The sequence below is a fragment of the Mesitornis unicolor genome, unplaced genomic scaffold (genome assembly GCF_000695765.1).
Source record: "Mesitornis unicolor isolate BGI_N332 unplaced genomic scaffold, ASM69576v1 scaffold29931, whole genome shotgun sequence".
Lineage (NCBI taxonomy): Eukaryota > Metazoa > Chordata > Aves > Mesitornithiformes > Mesitornithidae > Mesitornis > Mesitornis unicolor.
In genome coordinates, this window is record NW_010163638.1 from 23,269 (window position 1) to 40,057 (window position 16,789).

A 16,789-nucleotide genomic window follows, 5' to 3' on the forward strand; every position below is an offset into this window, starting at 1 on the left:
AGCACAGATGACCATGACAACATGATGCCTGGCAAGCACTGGGAGAAGATGCCTTTGGGCATCTCTCATCAGCCTGGAAGTTGTACATGGAAATGTGTTCTCTCAGAGATGGGAGTAGAGGCTTTTGCCTTTCTCAAGTATGGCTGGTTAGCATAGGATAAGGCTAGGTAGGGGGAGGTCAGAAAGGAAAATATTGGAGTGAGCGTGGAGATCAAATTCCTCCTCTTTAACCCTCCAAAATCCTCCAGGCTTATTGCTGGAAGCATGTAAGGAAAGCTTTTGCTGCACAGCTCCTCTCCCAGCCCAAGGGAATCCCACTGCACGAGGTACAGCTGAAGGAGCCCTGCAGGAGTCCAGGTTTGATGTCAAAGCCCCTGCCTTTCTTGGGTTTCCCCTGCTGACTTCCCATTGCCACACACAAAGAGGAAGCAATGCCCTGGATGAATCCCTCCCTGCAAAGGTTTGGTTTGTGTCCTTGCAGTGACAAGGTGTCAGTCAGCCCTGAGCTTATTGTTTCTCCAAAATAAGGGAAGAGAGACATGTTTCGGAGATCTGTTTACAAGTCAGACTATCTCCAGTTATATAATGACACAAGCCTGGCTGCCAGCAAATTGTTGCTCTGAGCCGGGGAAGACAATTAGATCGCCTCTCAGGGCGGTGAGCATGCACAATGCAGGCTTTGTGCCACCCTGCCACCAGCCCCAGCATGTGCGAGCGAGCCCTGCTCATCCTCTGTCTTCAGAGGAAGAGGTGATGAAGGGAAAGGAAAAGCCCCCCAGCCACAGAGAGGCAGCACCCGCATCTCAGGGGGTGCGCCTACACCAGGGCAGGGATGGGGGTGGCGCCAGGAATGGAGCCCATCTGTGAGCACTTTCCGGTCCTGGCAGAGAAGGGATGATGGTAAATCAGTTGTCGCGCCACAGGGCAGAGACAGCTCTGACCCCTCTGCTGAAAATGGGATGGGAAGTTTTGGTGTTTGGCTTCCTGCACTCCCTGGTGTGCTGATGGATTTAGACTCTCTCTGAAACTCCTGGCACTGCCTGCAGAGTCAGTGGAAAAAATGTGGTATCTAAAGATGGGAAATACCAAACCTGCTCAGAAATGCGTTCACTTAAAAGGGAAAGGTGGTTTCCGGGTGAACTTGCATTCCTGTTCTTGATGGATGTGGATGGAAGCAGGGCTTTAGAAAATTCAGTCTGGATTGCTGCAACGCAACCTGTGATGAATGATAGCTGGGTCCTGCTCAGAAACATGTCTGTGCCTCAACACATTTTTAGTAGGGTTATGCTGCTCAAACTGCATGCCTGGCCAAGGTGGAAGGACTGGCCACTGCTGTCCCTTTGGCATGGTGAGATTGGGGCATGTCACAGAGCTGCACATGAAGGGCATTCCTCAGCTCTCCTACATGCAATGGTGGCCCTGGTTTCAGCGAACAATGACGCATGAAGAGGAAAGATGGTCTGAAATAAAATACCCAATGTCGTCAACAGCCACAGATTAATTCAGTGAAATTGCTCGTTGTTGCAAGGAGTTAGTGAAAGAAAAACACTGGGAAGAGAATGCTATCTTTGTGATGAATAAGGGTACACATAGCTGCGTTTCACAGGAGAAGTGTTGATAAACATCGCTAAACCCTCATGCTTCAGAGGAGCTGACTGCTGATAGTCCTGGGGGCAGAGGAGACTTCTGCTAGCAGCTTGCTAGGGCATGGTTGCCCACGCTGAGCACTTCTGCCTTGTCCTCTACAGTGCTGTCACTGGCTTCATAGGAAGCTGAGTGTTTAATTAAATATACCACTGCTCTGAACCAGTTGAGAAGTTCCTACTTGCCTGGACAAAGGTGCCTTGTAGACTTTCTTCTGTCAAGAGTATAGCAAGCATCCTTATATTAGAGACACTGGTTGCAAAAGCTATGTGTAAATCTGCACTGCAGGTAACAGGTGCATCTCCTGCTTGCAGAGTTCCCTTGGTGTTCATGAAGCATACCTGCTTTGCAAGCCCTTCACATGGTATACTGGATGTCCAGCCCACCCATGTGGATGTCAGTAAAGCCCTAATGGCAGCCATATACTCGCCTGAGACACAATACTACCCACAGCCCAGCCCAGCAAAAGCAGTTCCTTCTGGAAGTGAGTCATATTCTTCATCTTTCGAACCACTTCAAGCAATTTGTCTTGCAGACTTTCTGACTACATTTACATAAAACGCATCCTTCCTTTCTTTCTATTCCTGGTTGCATGCATGGGGTTATTTTCGATGGTGTGCTCAGAGGTCATTGTGACACACACAGAGAGCAGAAAGCACGCTATGCTTTAGTAGGTACTCAGCAACATTTATGCAGGTGGCAGGCTTTTGGTTTCCCTGAGCGCTCACAATGGATTTATATGCCAGCACAATGAGAGAACAGGCTAAGCTGCTGGTCACTGTCAGAAACTCCATGAATTTATTTACGAAGTGCAGCTTGTAGACATGAATAACCTCACAAGAACCCTGGAAGTGAAGCTGGGAGTATGGGTTACTGACAAATTTGGGGAGTTATAAGGAAGGATGAGAGCATGAAGAGGCTTCCAGGAACAGCTTGTGCATTCGTATGGCATGGTTAGGAACTGTTCCTCCCTGGGATTTGAGTGCAGGCTATTATTTATATCCCTATAGCTCTGCCAGCGCAGGACGCTTGCAGCATTAGAGCTGGAACTCAAGCTCTGAACAAGCTGGAGGCTTTCTTCACAACTGCAAGATGCAGCAAGACCCTTTGGAGTCCGAGGGTAAGTGAGACCACATATAAAAAAAGCCCAAGCCCTTCACAAGTTTCACCTTGCAGCTTAGTTTCCATACTGACTAAAACAGGTATCTTAAGGTTGGGAAAGAAATGACGGCACAGGGTATGAGAGAGGTTTCTGAGCTTATGAGCTGCATGTAAGCAGGGATAGGGCAGGCTTTGTTGTCTCTTCCTGTACAAGAGCAGGCAGCATTACATGAAATTAGTAGGAGTCAGGCTGAAAAACAAACAGAAGGAGATGGTTCTTCATGTAATAGGTAGCAGATTTGTGGATCTTCTTGCTAAAGGATGTTGTGGATATGAGACGTTTATATGGATTCAAGGAGAGTTCACGGAAGAGAAATCCACTGAGAGTTACTAAATACATAGAAACTGTATTTGGCTCAGGAAGTTCCTGAGCCGAAAATAGTTGGAGTCTGGGAGAACACTGAGGGGAAGTATTGTATACGTTTGCCCTTGTTCTTACTTCTCCCTAAGCTTCCACTCATGGGCTCTGTTGGGGTCCAAATGTTAGGTTATACAGACCTTTGGATCTATTTTTATGTCCTTGTGCACCTTCATATTCACGAGGGATGGATTTATCCATCTCTTGCATGGTTTCTTCCCGAAGGTCACCATCTTTAAGCATCCTCACCCACTCTACATTCACCACAGCTCAGGCACTGCACACACATTTGTCCAGGTCACAGGTGACAGAGCAGCTTAGACAAATCTGTTGAACAACTTAAGATTTGTGGTGCCTACTTTTTACATCATCCCCAACTAATCCATCACTCTCAGGGTCTGAAATTATCAAGAGTTTGGCAATAATATTGATGTTGGACACTGCTACGCCTCTTGCCTCCTTGTTGTCCCATTTGTTCCCACCTCAGCAAACAATGTCAAAACTGTTGTGAACCCAGCTGCCTGCAGTAAATTAAAATTCTGTTCTGGTGACCAGTTTGCCCACTGGGTACCAAGTTTGGCTATGGAAATCAAGTCCTTATTAGCATCTGTGTGAAAAAATGCCAAAGCTGCTGAAATAGTGCATATTTCAGATAAACTACTTTGGGACTATATTCATCCTACTTGGAATACATTTTAAAGGGTTTATTTGTAGTGATAACAGTCAGAGCCTTTCTTGCTCCTCTCTTCCCTGGAAAATAGTATTTCAAAGCTGAGTTTCTGAATAACAGCTGAGTGGCCTTCTTAGCCTTCCATTCACATATTCCCAGAAGCTCCTTTGAGGTCTCCTGTCCTGGACCTGCCTCACTTTGAGAAACTGCTGTAAACCAAGAGTGATCAGGATGGCAGTGACCCTTGAAGGGGAATTAGAACAAAATGGTCTGGAGAAAAAAAGTAAAAATAAATAAATAAACGAGAAATTATGTATACCTGGAGCCTATGGATCCTTTTCTCTCTCCCAAGTAGTTAGAGGGCAAAGCATGCATGTCTACACGAAGAGCTATCTTCTGAGATAAATACATCAGTTCAAGATTTTGGGGACTTCATAGCAAGCCATCTGTTGTGAAAGCAAAACACCTAGATCAATCGCAGTTCAAAACTTGCTGGGGTTGATGATGTCTGATTATCAGCATGTCTGCAGTATTGCAGTGATCGCTTGATGTAGAATGATTGCCCTAACTTTGCTATCCCTTTTGTCACACCGGCTGTGGATCCCACTGAGGAAACCTCAAAATTAACCAAATTTTCCCCCCCGCCCCAAGTCTTCCAAAAGTGGACTGCTGTCGTGACTGGTGGAGTGGGATTTTTTCCTTCCGTGACATTCACATTGTTGATACACTTTTTACTTTTTGAGGTTGCTCATATAATGACAGAAGCTATTCTTAGCCACGAGGAGCCTAATATTTAAGAAAAAAACCAAACCAAACCAAACCAAAAAACCCTCAGTGAGACATTTCCACAACAATAACTTGTAGCAGGGAGGAAAGAGGGTATGCCAAAATATGTAGCCCTCTTCACCAAATAAGGACCCTTGATCAGGCGGCCCCGAGCGCTGCAAGGCTTAGGAAGGACAGGGAGGGCTTTGAAGTGGAAGAGTGAATCAGCACAGCCATCAGGTCACACCCACATGAACAATGTCTCTCACTTCCCTTGAATTGTGATAAAGACCTAGCTGCCTTTTTAGGTATTCCAACATCTGCCTGAGAATAGTCAGATGTGAAACTAGGTTTCCTGTACCTTAATAGATTAATTTAGTTTGAACTAAAAATGAGGGCACATGTACTGTCGGGAGCCAAGGAGCCTTAAATGACATATGTCTCCCTTTTAATCCTTTTTTTGTGTGTGTGTGTGCTTGGTGAGTCTAATCATAGATTAAAATGTGTATTCTCCAAGATTTCTCGAAATTTTAAAAGTTTACCACTACAAGAAACCCCACTGTTCACATGCAGGTGCATGCAAAACCAAAGGTGATGCCCACACTGCCAATCTGCTTAGCTTCTTGGAGCCCTGTGTAGGCATTTCTGTACCACTGGAGAAATATTAACTCCATGTTCTTTTGTTAAATATAATTTTGTTGTCCTTGAAGCTTTCTGTCTTAAAAGCTGTGCTTGCTCAGAATACATCAGCTCTCCTGACTTCCTTATGACCATATGAAGGGGAACCTCTTGGGTTATGTTATCCTTCCAGTGTGCTTCATGGCAGGAAAGAAGCAGACTCTACACCTTATCTACTAATGGATATTACAGCAGAGATCCAAACAAATGAAGCCAGGGACAAAACTATACTTCCAGTAGGGAAACGCAAAAAAACTCACATTGAAATGTTATGCTTTCCTTCAGAGATCCATAATGCGTTTCCCTCTCACAGAGAGGACAAGGATGGGAATTTCCATGGTGACTGTGAAGACACCATCTTTATCTGAAGGTAACTCTAGATAAACTTTTCTGTGTGACCTGGTGAAGGCTGCTAAGTGTCTGAGACTGTCCTGACTGCTCTTTCTTACACTTTTAAACTCTGTGCTGCATTTGCAGTTTTACCATAAGATTAGCTCTCTCCTTTTAGCACTAGTCTCCTGGCAGAAGACTGCTGTGTCCAGTTAAAAATGGACATGTATTACTGCTTGCTTCACTCAGAGGGTACCAGCTTGAGCTTTTAGGACAAGATATAATGAGAAAAAGATGGAAGAAAGGTTGTATAGACAATAGGGTCCCTGAGTGCAAAGTAAAAGGACTGTGTCAAAATCTTCTTCAGCTCCAGATGCCTTATTACCTTCCCATCTTAAAAGCAACCAGTTGCAGAAAATTTTAAGTCAAAATTGGTACCAACTCTGATTCATGGACAAGAATGTATGGCATGAGGTTCTTCTGGAGTTTCCATACCTCAAAGGTTATAGAAATTGGTATCCGTCATAGTCTGATGATACCTTAAAATAACAGAAGGAGTCATAATGCTTGTCACCAATTTTTCTGCCACCTCCTTTTTCACCTGTAAATCCCTGCCACATTCAGCAACTCAGTGATGTGTTTGTGACTGGACACAAACCCTCCTGCTGAGCAGAGTCTCAAAATCTTGCAAATAAAACATAAACCTTGTTATCCCACCTGCTCTATATTCTGGGAGATGGTACTTGCTAACCCACTGGGTTTATGGCACAAGATTTTCTGCATTAATTCTCTGGTTGCAGTCATAAAAACTGCCATGAAGCCATTCCTGTTAAGATCAGCACCACCAGTTCGCCTACTCAGGAAAATGGCAGAGCACCAAATGAGAGTGCATCTCTCAGGTTCATGTTGTGTGGTTATGTATTGACCTTATCTCCTAGGATGGACCAAACTCAAACCTAATTTTTAATAAAGTGTTATTTCACACTGTTACTGATGCACCTTCCCCAGTACACTGCCATGCTGTATCAACTTACTGCTTCACTCAGACATAATAAAAGATAAAAAGTCCTAGCTCTCGTGCTGCTTATGGCTTTTGCTGGCCACGGTTATCTCCCCTGGTTTCCTTACCTCTGACCAATATGTTTTTGTGGTTACCCACAGGCTCAACTGCTAAGCCTATAGGGTCAAGGTCCTTCCACCTCTGGAAGCCCTGAGCAGACCAAACCCTGGGGCCACAGCAGGAGTCCCTGCATGGTACCACTCTCACTGCCACCACCATCTACTCCCAACCAGCTGGAAGGAGCTGAGAGTTTCCAGCTCTCCTGTCCTTCCTCCTTTTTAAAATGGAATTTCAAGGAACTGTGTCAAGTAAACAGTCTGGGATAAAAAAAAAAGAATCAGAAACACCCTGGAATTTCCTAGTGATTGCTGATAGCAGATAAAAGATACAGAAGAACAGCATCAATTATTCAGATGATTAATGTTTCTTTCCATGTGAATACCAAGTAAGGAGGAGAGCTTGTGTACCTTGAGAGAGCAGCATTCCTTTGGTTTGCCCCTCGTGCAGACCTTTTTCTGCTTTTTAAATCCCAAAATGGCTCATATGAAAATAAGTCCGCCCAGCCTCACAGCTTGTATTGCTGTTCTAAGTCTGTCCTCTGAAGGCTTGTCAAAGTTAAACCAACAATATTTCAGGTCTTTTCCCTCCCCTTTATTACCCGCTCCTCTAAGGGGACCCCATTTTAATTATTATTTAGGAAAAGACAGCTGCTTCCTGTTTGTATCATTAATTTATTTTGTTTCCTGAAGGGAAGCTTCGGTGAAAAGAATCTGTGGATAGCTGGAACGTCTCACAAAATATCACTGGCTGAACGGGCCAAGGTTAAATACAATAGCTAGTTATTTTTAAATTATTATTATTTTTCTAAGTCCATGCCAAAGCAGAAACTAAAATTCTAGCACACGTAACTAAGCTTTAACAGTAAATTCTGCCTTTCCTACATAACTCCCCAGAAGGGAGGCAGACATTCTTAGTTACAACAAAAGCTAAAACACCAATTTCCCTCTAACTATTATGAAAACCAAGGCCGGAGAGAGATGAGCTGCAGTTCCCTTTCTCCAGTTTCTCAAAAACTCACACTCTGGTGAATCTGATATGCTGAAGTCATGCCTGGCCATCATGATAGCCTTCTACAATGAGATGAGTGGCTCAGTGAATGAGGGATGTGCAGTGGATGCTGTTTATGCCAATTTTAACAAGGCTTTCAACACTGTCTCCTATAACGTCCTTATAGACATACTGATGAAATATGGATGACATAAATGGACAGTGAGGTGACTTGAAAGCTGGCTGAACCGTCGCAGTCAAAGGGTTGTGATCAGTGGCATGAAGCCCATCTGAAGGCCAGTCACTGGTGGTGCACCCCAGGGGTTGATACTGGGACCAGCACTGTTTATTGTCTTCATTAATGACCTCGGTGATGGGACCAAGGACAGCCTTGACAAGTTTGCAGGTGATACAAAAATGGGAGGAGTGGTTCATAGAGCAGATGGCTATGGTGCCATTCAGGGGATTTCAGGAGGCTGAAGGACCAACAGGAATCTCCCAGTGTTTAAAGGGAAATGTGATGTCCTGCATATGGGGAGGAATGACCTCAGACACCAGTATGCACAGGGAGTTGACCAGCTAGCTGCAAAGCAGCTTTTCCGAAATGGACCTTAAGGTACTGGTGTATAACAAGCTAACTATGAACCAGCAATGTGGCCTCATGGCAAAGATGCCAAGAGCATCCCGGGCTGTATCACGAAGAGCATTGACAGCAGATCAAGAGAGGTGATCCAACACTGGAAAGCTGGGTCCAGTTCTGCCTGCCCCAGTACAAAACATGGATGTACTGGAACAAGACCAGCAATGAGTCCCAAAGATGATTAAGGGACTGCAGTATCTGTCGTGTGAGGAGGGCCTGAGAGAGTTGGGACTGCTCAGCCTGGAGAATAGAAGGCTCAGGGGGTGATCTTATAACTACGTGTAAATATCTGATGCAGAGGAGGAAAGGTGGAGCGAGACTCTTTCCAGTGATTCCCAGTGGCAGTACGAGAGGCCATGGGCACAAGCAGAAAGGACATTCTATTTAAACATTGAAAAAAGATTTTTTTTAGCTGTGAGAGTGGTTGTACACTGGCACAGGTTGATCAGAGAGGTTGTAGAGTCTCCATTCTTGGAGATACTCAAACCCCAACTGGTCAGGGTTTTAGACTCACTCCATCTGACCCTGCTTGAGCCAGGAATTTGGAGTATATGATCTAGTGAGGTGCCTACCAACTTCAGTTACTCTGTGATCTTGTGAACCCAAGATGACCAGGAGCAATTGAGGTGCCAGAGCTCTTCCACACCAGTGGTGAGACATGAGTCATACTGCCAATGCCATCATTGACTATGCAAGAATCTGCGAGTTCCACCTCGCATGCAGTGAGGTCTGCTACAGCATTTTTGAAGGGTATTAACACTGTCCATTTCCAAGCCCTCCACTCATCCCCTATTCAACATCTCACTGTCTTGGCAGCCTGGTCCTTTGCATTCATTTAAGCTGAGAGGTGCCCGCCAGCCCCAGCAGCCTCACTGCTGTCCAGTCTTCTTGCTGTGAGGAGTTATTTGGCACCAGCACTACTGACCTTTTCAGGAGGCTAAAGATTATGGGACGTTTTATCTATTGCACATAAAGTAACTCCTCCTCCCTCTGTTTTTCCTGGTATCCTTTATCATGTTTGGTTCTCTCCTTCACTAGGAGCTTTTGTGTGTCAAGTTGCTTTGATGGAAACCACTACTTGAGAAAGAAAAATAGTACAAGCTCTTTCTTCTACTCCCTCTTCCTATACAGAGTATAGCTTAAAATTAAATAATGAGTATCTGTTTCCTTAGAAGAGTATTTAACACTGCAAATTCAGCCACGAGAGGTGGCAGATGCTAAGATGTACTCAAAAGAATGGGGTTGTAAAGTCTTAATAGTGAAATTGGCAAGGTTTTAAATACAGGGAAAGCTACACATTGTTCCTTGCATATGCAATGACTAAAATGACTGAAGATTTGCTGCACCCTTCCCTTGGAAAATAACTTCATCTTGAAGTGAACATTTAGTTTGGCAAAGTTAAAAACTACTGAAAAGCAACCTTTTAACAAAAGTACCAGATAACTTTTGGTCTAAGCTAACATTGCTAACAGCAAGCTGGTGCAAGGTTTTCAGCAAAAAGTGATTGCTGCACATGGACTTGTGTAAGGAAAGAAAGGTAGGGTGAGCAATGTGCTTGAGAAGGCACGTCCTCCTACGCCACAGAAACGTGGCACCCTTCAGCTGCACGTGATGAGCAGAATGAATGGATGAGTACTGCTACTGCACACAGAATTAATTTCTGTCACATCCCAGGAAATGGTTCTTTCCCTACAATGTGCATTAATGAGCATTCAGTGCAGGCAAGAACCGTCGTTTAAGAATGTGATTGAATTTGAGGTTTGCTGGCCTGGGGCTAAGTGCAACCAGCTGACATGGTTTCCAGCATCTGCAGTGAGCACTGGGTCACAACTCACGCCCTGCCGGTTAACACATGCAATGCTGCTAGCCATTTTCTAACAGTGCCTGCGTAGAAGGCTGGGATTCCATTCCACTGCCCTGGCTGGGTGAGGCAGAGCCTTTGAATTATAAGAGACTTGAATTTCCTTTTTATCCAGGAGATGGGTGGGAGTCTTTTGATGGTACTATTTCCTGCTGGAGGGACAGAATTAAGAAGAAAAATAAAACTTTAACCTCTTCACTCGATTACGGAGAAGGCAGTCTCGCCATTGAGCAAGGTTTATTCTTCTGGGAAGCTGAGGCTATTCCCATCCTGGGTATAACACAAGGTCAACAGCAGCAGTCTCCAGGAATATTAATCTTTCACCCCTCAGACTGTGCCATGGGTAATTAATCACTTGATTGCATAACTTCTTGTAAGACAGGAAAAATAAGCTGCTTTTGCCAGCTTTTTGGACAAGTTATTTCACATACATTTGAACTTTCTTCCAGTACTTGTTGGGATTTGATTGCAATGAATGAATTGCATCCAAACCTTTTCCCAGCCACAGAGGAGCCAGACAGCATGGAGGTGTGCAACATCCCAATGTAACACTGGAGAGTGTACCCCTGCACTGTTCTGGGGGATCCCTCCAACCTCCGAAGGGATGAGTGATGGTAGACCAGCTCAGCCCAAGGGAGCTAGGGTAGCACTGCTTTACTTAGCAGTTTACATCTGTATGTAATTGAAAGCAGGATCTGGCCACACTGCTGTTGACTCTGGAGAGCTGGAACTTGCTTAAGAGAAGGGAAATCCTGAAGTTTAATCCTAGAAAGTAACATTTTGTTGTGCTACAATGACCTGGGATATACTGCTGGGTTTGGCCCAGCTGCAGGAGAGGTTCAGGCTCTGAAGCTCACGTAAAGCTGCAAGGGGTGTTGAGCCAAGCACGTTGCTGGAATGGCTGAGTATCAGCTAACCCCATCTTCTCAGCATGCTGCAGGACTTGATTTCCTTTCTATAGCTTCATTAAATGAGGGTGAAAAAGAAAAAATTCTCTTTAAAAACATTTTATGTCATATGGAGTAATGAATTGGAAAACAAGATGCACAAAGGCTACCTCGTGACTCATGCTCAAGTGGACATCAACGAGACTGCTTCCAACCCCAGATCTCTGATTTCAGGTGGAAGAGAGGGCACCCTCGTGTGTTCCAACACTGGTGCACGCTTCAGCAGCCCCAAGCATCTCACCACCACCACCCACTGCTGCCTCCAAAGCAGATGGTGGCTATGCTTCAGCTCTTTGGATTACCCCAGCTAAATATTGACTGAAGCTTCACCCTCACCTTTGAGTGGCTCAGATCACTTTCTCTCAAAGTCATTCAGCCTGAGGCTGGTGGTGATACAAAAGGGGCTAAACCATGGAAGAAGTCATGAGTTAAGTGTCCTCCTGAGTCCTGAAGTGGAAGGCCCTTGGTGATGCACTGAGAGGGAAGGTGCAAAAAAAATTTAGTGGCCACAGAAATCAGAACTGCACCAGGCTGATGGACGAAAGTGCTATTTAACAGCTCCTGGAAAAGCAGTCAGAAAGCTTGGTATGAAAGCCTTCCTGCAGAGATCACTTTTTCCTTTGGCTCTAGGTAGCCCTTTGGTAAAAACTGAGAGAAACATTTCTCTGTATTAAGTGTTTTGAGATCTTTGCAGGAAAGATGCTAACAAAGTGAATGGCTTAGCACCACGTGCTATGAAGTGTTACTGCGTGTTACTGCATGTTACAGGTGACACATGGGGAAGCAACATGGTGAAATGCAGTATTCCAAAGACACAATGAGAAGAGACAAGAGAGCAGAGGAGAAATCCTGTGAAAACACAGGCACTCTGCACCTGCTGCCATGCAGGGATATGAGCTTGCACCTCATCTGCTTAGCCTAAGGCTTCTTGGTGTTCCCCAACAACAACTCCACTGTCCTTAAATGTATCTAGAAGGAAGGAGTCAGAGAGCAGCTCTTCACCTGTCCAGGGCACTGGAGACCTCCAAGAAAAACCCTATGTCTTTTTAGCTGGTTGCTTCATGGAGTAAATCTATCTATCAAGTGAGCTGCAATGAGAGCTCTGACGTTTTCCTGGCCATGCACATTAATGTGCTCCTCATCGTGCAATGTGGAGCCACAAGTGGCTCATGCTCCATCTGTCCGTAGTTAAAGGGCTATCAAGAATAGGTCATTCACATGAATTTTCTCCAAATTTCATACTGCACCAATATAATGACTTGACACTGCTGAAATACAGACAAATTAAAAACAAGGCCAGACACAGCTATCCCCCAGGTACCTTCATATGAATAAACAAGATAAAGCCTGGGAAGAAAAGCACAGGAAATGGTTCTATTTACAGCTTGATCACACATCTTCCAAAAGCAACTGAGCCAGCTGGACAACTTACTATCTTCAACCACTCTCCTGCTGCAGGATGCTGCCCCTCCAGATTGGTTGGCAACGAACTGAAAGTAGCTTAGAAAGCAACCACCCAGGCAGTTCAGACAGCATATCAAAAAAGATAACTTCCAAAAGATGATGGTGAGATGCAGGTAAGGACAGAATAGAGAGGCTGATGCCTTCAGCCAAAAGACAAGTAACACAGCAGTCAACTAGATGATTTTGAGGCAGCAGAAGAAAAACCAGTAGGAACCAGTTCACCCAAATATCTCATGTCTCATGAACCATGAAGCATTCACTTTCCATTTGTAGAAACCCTGCTGCCAACTCTATTTCCTGAAAGAATCTCCTTAAACCAAGGTTTAGCTTTCCCCATGGCATGCAATGCAGCACCAGCTTAGGTCAAAACTTAAGAAGCTCATAGCAACTGTAAAACTTCTCAAGAAATAATACTTCATGTTTGCTTGATCAATGCAAGAAAGATTTACTCATCCTCTTCCTCACTTTGTCTCTAACTAGTGGAGGAGAAGGAAAGAGAAACAGCACAGTCTAATAAGTTGGGGGATCGCCTTATCATGGCCAGCTACAGAGGCTTTGGGACAATAGTATGCCATAGATGGGTGCAAATCAACTAAGCTACATTAAAAATAAAGTCATTTTTCAGCAGACTGACAGCAGGAGACAGCCATTTCAGCTCACACAGTTACAGCACTTGCACTTGTAAGCTGTGTAAGCCAAGGATTGTGTTTTCTTGAGCAAAATTGAAATAGGCTGCAGAAGGTGTGGTTGCTGGTCACTGCTGGGTGGCATTCTTATCTGGACTACTGACTAGTGGTGGACAAGAGGGGCTTTCAGCAAGGTGTCCACCTGCACCAGGTCCCTGTGCCTTTTCTCCAAGAGACTGAATGTCAAAGTCCCATGATCTGGGTTTGAAGGAATTGCCTTGCTAAGGTCAGGAACTAATTTTTTTTTTCCTAGCTGATTGCAAATCTAACATTCCATTTTGATAAAGTAAAGGTTAAATCACCCTAGATTTTGCACACACTTGTAAGAGTGTGCAGATGTGTGAGCGTAGGCAGCAATTGTTGAGGACAGCATAATTAGGAAAGCTTCAAGTTGCATAATGTCTCGAGTCTGCAAGTTAATATGGTACTGCTCCTGCCTCACACATTACAAATTTTCCTGAGCAACTTTGTAAATTATTGATGGGGTAGAGGAGGATTTTGCTTTTCTTATTTACAGAACAATTTAGCTAATAGGGCAACTGAATCAGTGGCTTTTGTGGGACACCAGCTGCCCATAGTGGTGTCCCAAAAATTCAAATATCTCTGGAGTTCATTTTGGAAGTGAGAAGAGAGAGCTGTAAGTGCACTGTAATTCTTGTGGCTGAAGATGATGATACAATGCTGACTTTACTGATTGTTTTTATTTCACTCCCCTCTCCCCTCCAAGATGGTTGCAAAGAAATTCCACACTCCTTAGATTATTAATGTCTAAATATCTGCCAAACATTTTCATTGCTACCTGTTTACTAAGGAATGGAGAAGAAATATCTCAAGATTATTTCTCACTCAGACAACATGAAGTTGGATATCCCCTATGGAGGACAGTGTTTTAGTTGGGTCTTCAGATTGTATTTACCTTCTACTCTTATTTGTTTGCTTTGTTTGAGCTTCCAACAAGTATTTTCCCCATTCCTCCTATAATTTTGCAATTTATACGAAGGTTTAGACACAGTGACTAGGAAGGATGTGAAGACTTATTAGTAACCTGCTAGTACTAGACTGCATGGCATTAGAAGGGTTTTCTTCTTCCATGGTTTGCACAGAAGTGGAGAAGGGCCTTACATGACTTGACAGTGAAGACTTGAAGAAAGTGAATGTCCCCATCAAACAAACATGCACACCATTTAAAAGAACAAAATAAATAGTTTATTGAGCAAGACCTCCAAGGGTGTTACTATACTAGCAAAGAGGCGTTTGGTTGATGGTTGTCACTGCTAGTTTCCTTTCTTCAGGCAAAACTTACAGCTAGCAATAGAATTCACAAAAGTAGAAGAGGATTTCCAGGAATACATGTATCTTCCAGGGATACTCATTACTTATTTTACCTCCTATGTATTCTAGGCCAGACAGTTGAAAACAATAAAAAATAAATCCTCAAGGAACTTATCTCTAAATGAACCAGTTGCTGTAAAGACATTAATGCACTGAGCTGGATTGCTGAGCTGTGAATTTAACTGCTGAAGTTCAGTAACAAAAAAAAATCAGTATTTTGTTTGGTAAATATTTAAGTCACTGGTTTGGTTGGAAACAGTAGACATTCACTTCTTCTGCTACGTGTCATTAACCCTCTCACCCTCCACACCCTAGTCTACACCCATTTGAATTGGATGCCCAGATTGCAAGTTGGATGGGGAAGAGCAGTGCAGCAGCATGGTGGGTTGGCCAGGCTGGAGAGTCCTCTGCTAGTTTGGCCATGCGGTCACTGTTTGGGTGTCTTGAGGTCTTTAAGTAACTCCACTGACTTTGATGGCACAGTATTCAGCAAAAGAAAATGTATTTAGCTCAGCAACCCAATGTTACAGAGGAGCTGCTTCTTGTCTCTAGTGCTTGCTGTTCACTAATGGGCTCTGAAATGAAAACAAAACAAAACAAAACTCAAACCAAATTGTGTCTTGGCCCAGAGCTTTGGGTTTTCATAAGACAAAGCCGATCATAAAATTGTTGATACCAATCAAGGGGAGCCTTGGATCTAGCCATAACTTTGGCACTGTGTTCCAACCGTAGTATGCCCTACCACTCCAGGGTATGGTGTCTTTGCTTCCAGCCCTTTGCACACCAGGAAAAATGGAGGCAAGAAGAGTAAAAATAGGCATTAAACATAGGACAATTGATACCATTGCAAATTAGCAACCTTGCCTCCCTGCTGCTGTGGAGATGGAGTGTGGAGGAGCCTTGGGCTGTCCCACAGCATTTCTTGGATCACTTTGTAGATGGATGAATTTTCTGTGGAGTGACACACATGCTTTTTCAAGGAGAGAGCTTTTGTTTGCCAAAACATTTCTGCAGCCTGTGAAAACACAGAATCACAGAATCATTAAGGTTGGAAGAGACCTCTGTCAACTCAAGTGCTCACATACGTGGTCACATTGCTATTCATGCCACCTTGCAGTCAACACAGCTCTTGTAGTACCAAGGAGAGCTCGACATGCCAGGCTTTCAAACATGAAGCCCATCACGAGTGGTCTGTCTGCCAGCAATTCATCTTTGACACAAACGACCATGGGTTATCCTACTCAGTCAGTCCTCATGTCATCCTCTGGCTATCAGAGCACGATCAATGTATCTGCAACCACATATAAAGAAAGGAAGAAGTTCTTCTCGGTAGCCACAAAGAGCTAAAAAGTGACCAGTGAAAGAAGAAAACTCCACTCGGTCAGCAATTATTTTTCTCTTTGCAAACCATGTGTTAAAAATGCTTTCCTGCCCAAGGAGATTTCATAAAAAGGAAAAGTAAAGCTAAGTTACAACTTCTTAAAAATAGGACATAGTGTTTTATAATTCCATCCCTCCCCCCATTACTGTGCAGAGCCACCCCACCCACATGAAACTGCTGTCTGACTCACTCTTGTGTCTCGCTTGGAGAGAAAGGCTTTCCATCAACAGGGGAACCTGGTCAAAAACATGACATTCAGGGTGATGGTGCCTCTTTACACTTTGAATCATTTTAAATAGCATTATATCTATGACTACGGGGACCTTTGCATAGACTTAAGCATTACCAATGAAAGAGACATTTTGTCATATTCTTGCAGTAAGTAAAGAGATAAGATCTGGAAAATTAATCTTCTTGGGCCAAGCTGACTCAATGGCTCAGACAATAAGACATCTCTTCTGTATCAGTTAATTTGCAGTGTTACAGTCCTCAGGCAGCAAGTTACCCTCTGCTATTCTGGGAACACACATTTGACCTCTGTTACAGGGGTTTATTGTCAACATGTGTCCACTGGGAACCTCAGCAAATTCTCCTATTGTCTATTGTCTTATAAACAGGCTTATAAAAGCACTGCAGGAAAGCCAATAATGCACCAAAGTGGAAATTGCTGGTAATTCAAAAGCTTAACTTTCAACTTCTGCATCTTGCAGTCTTGCAGTGGCAAAAGGGGTGAGGCAAGGGGGAGGAACATGAAGCTTGCTTTCC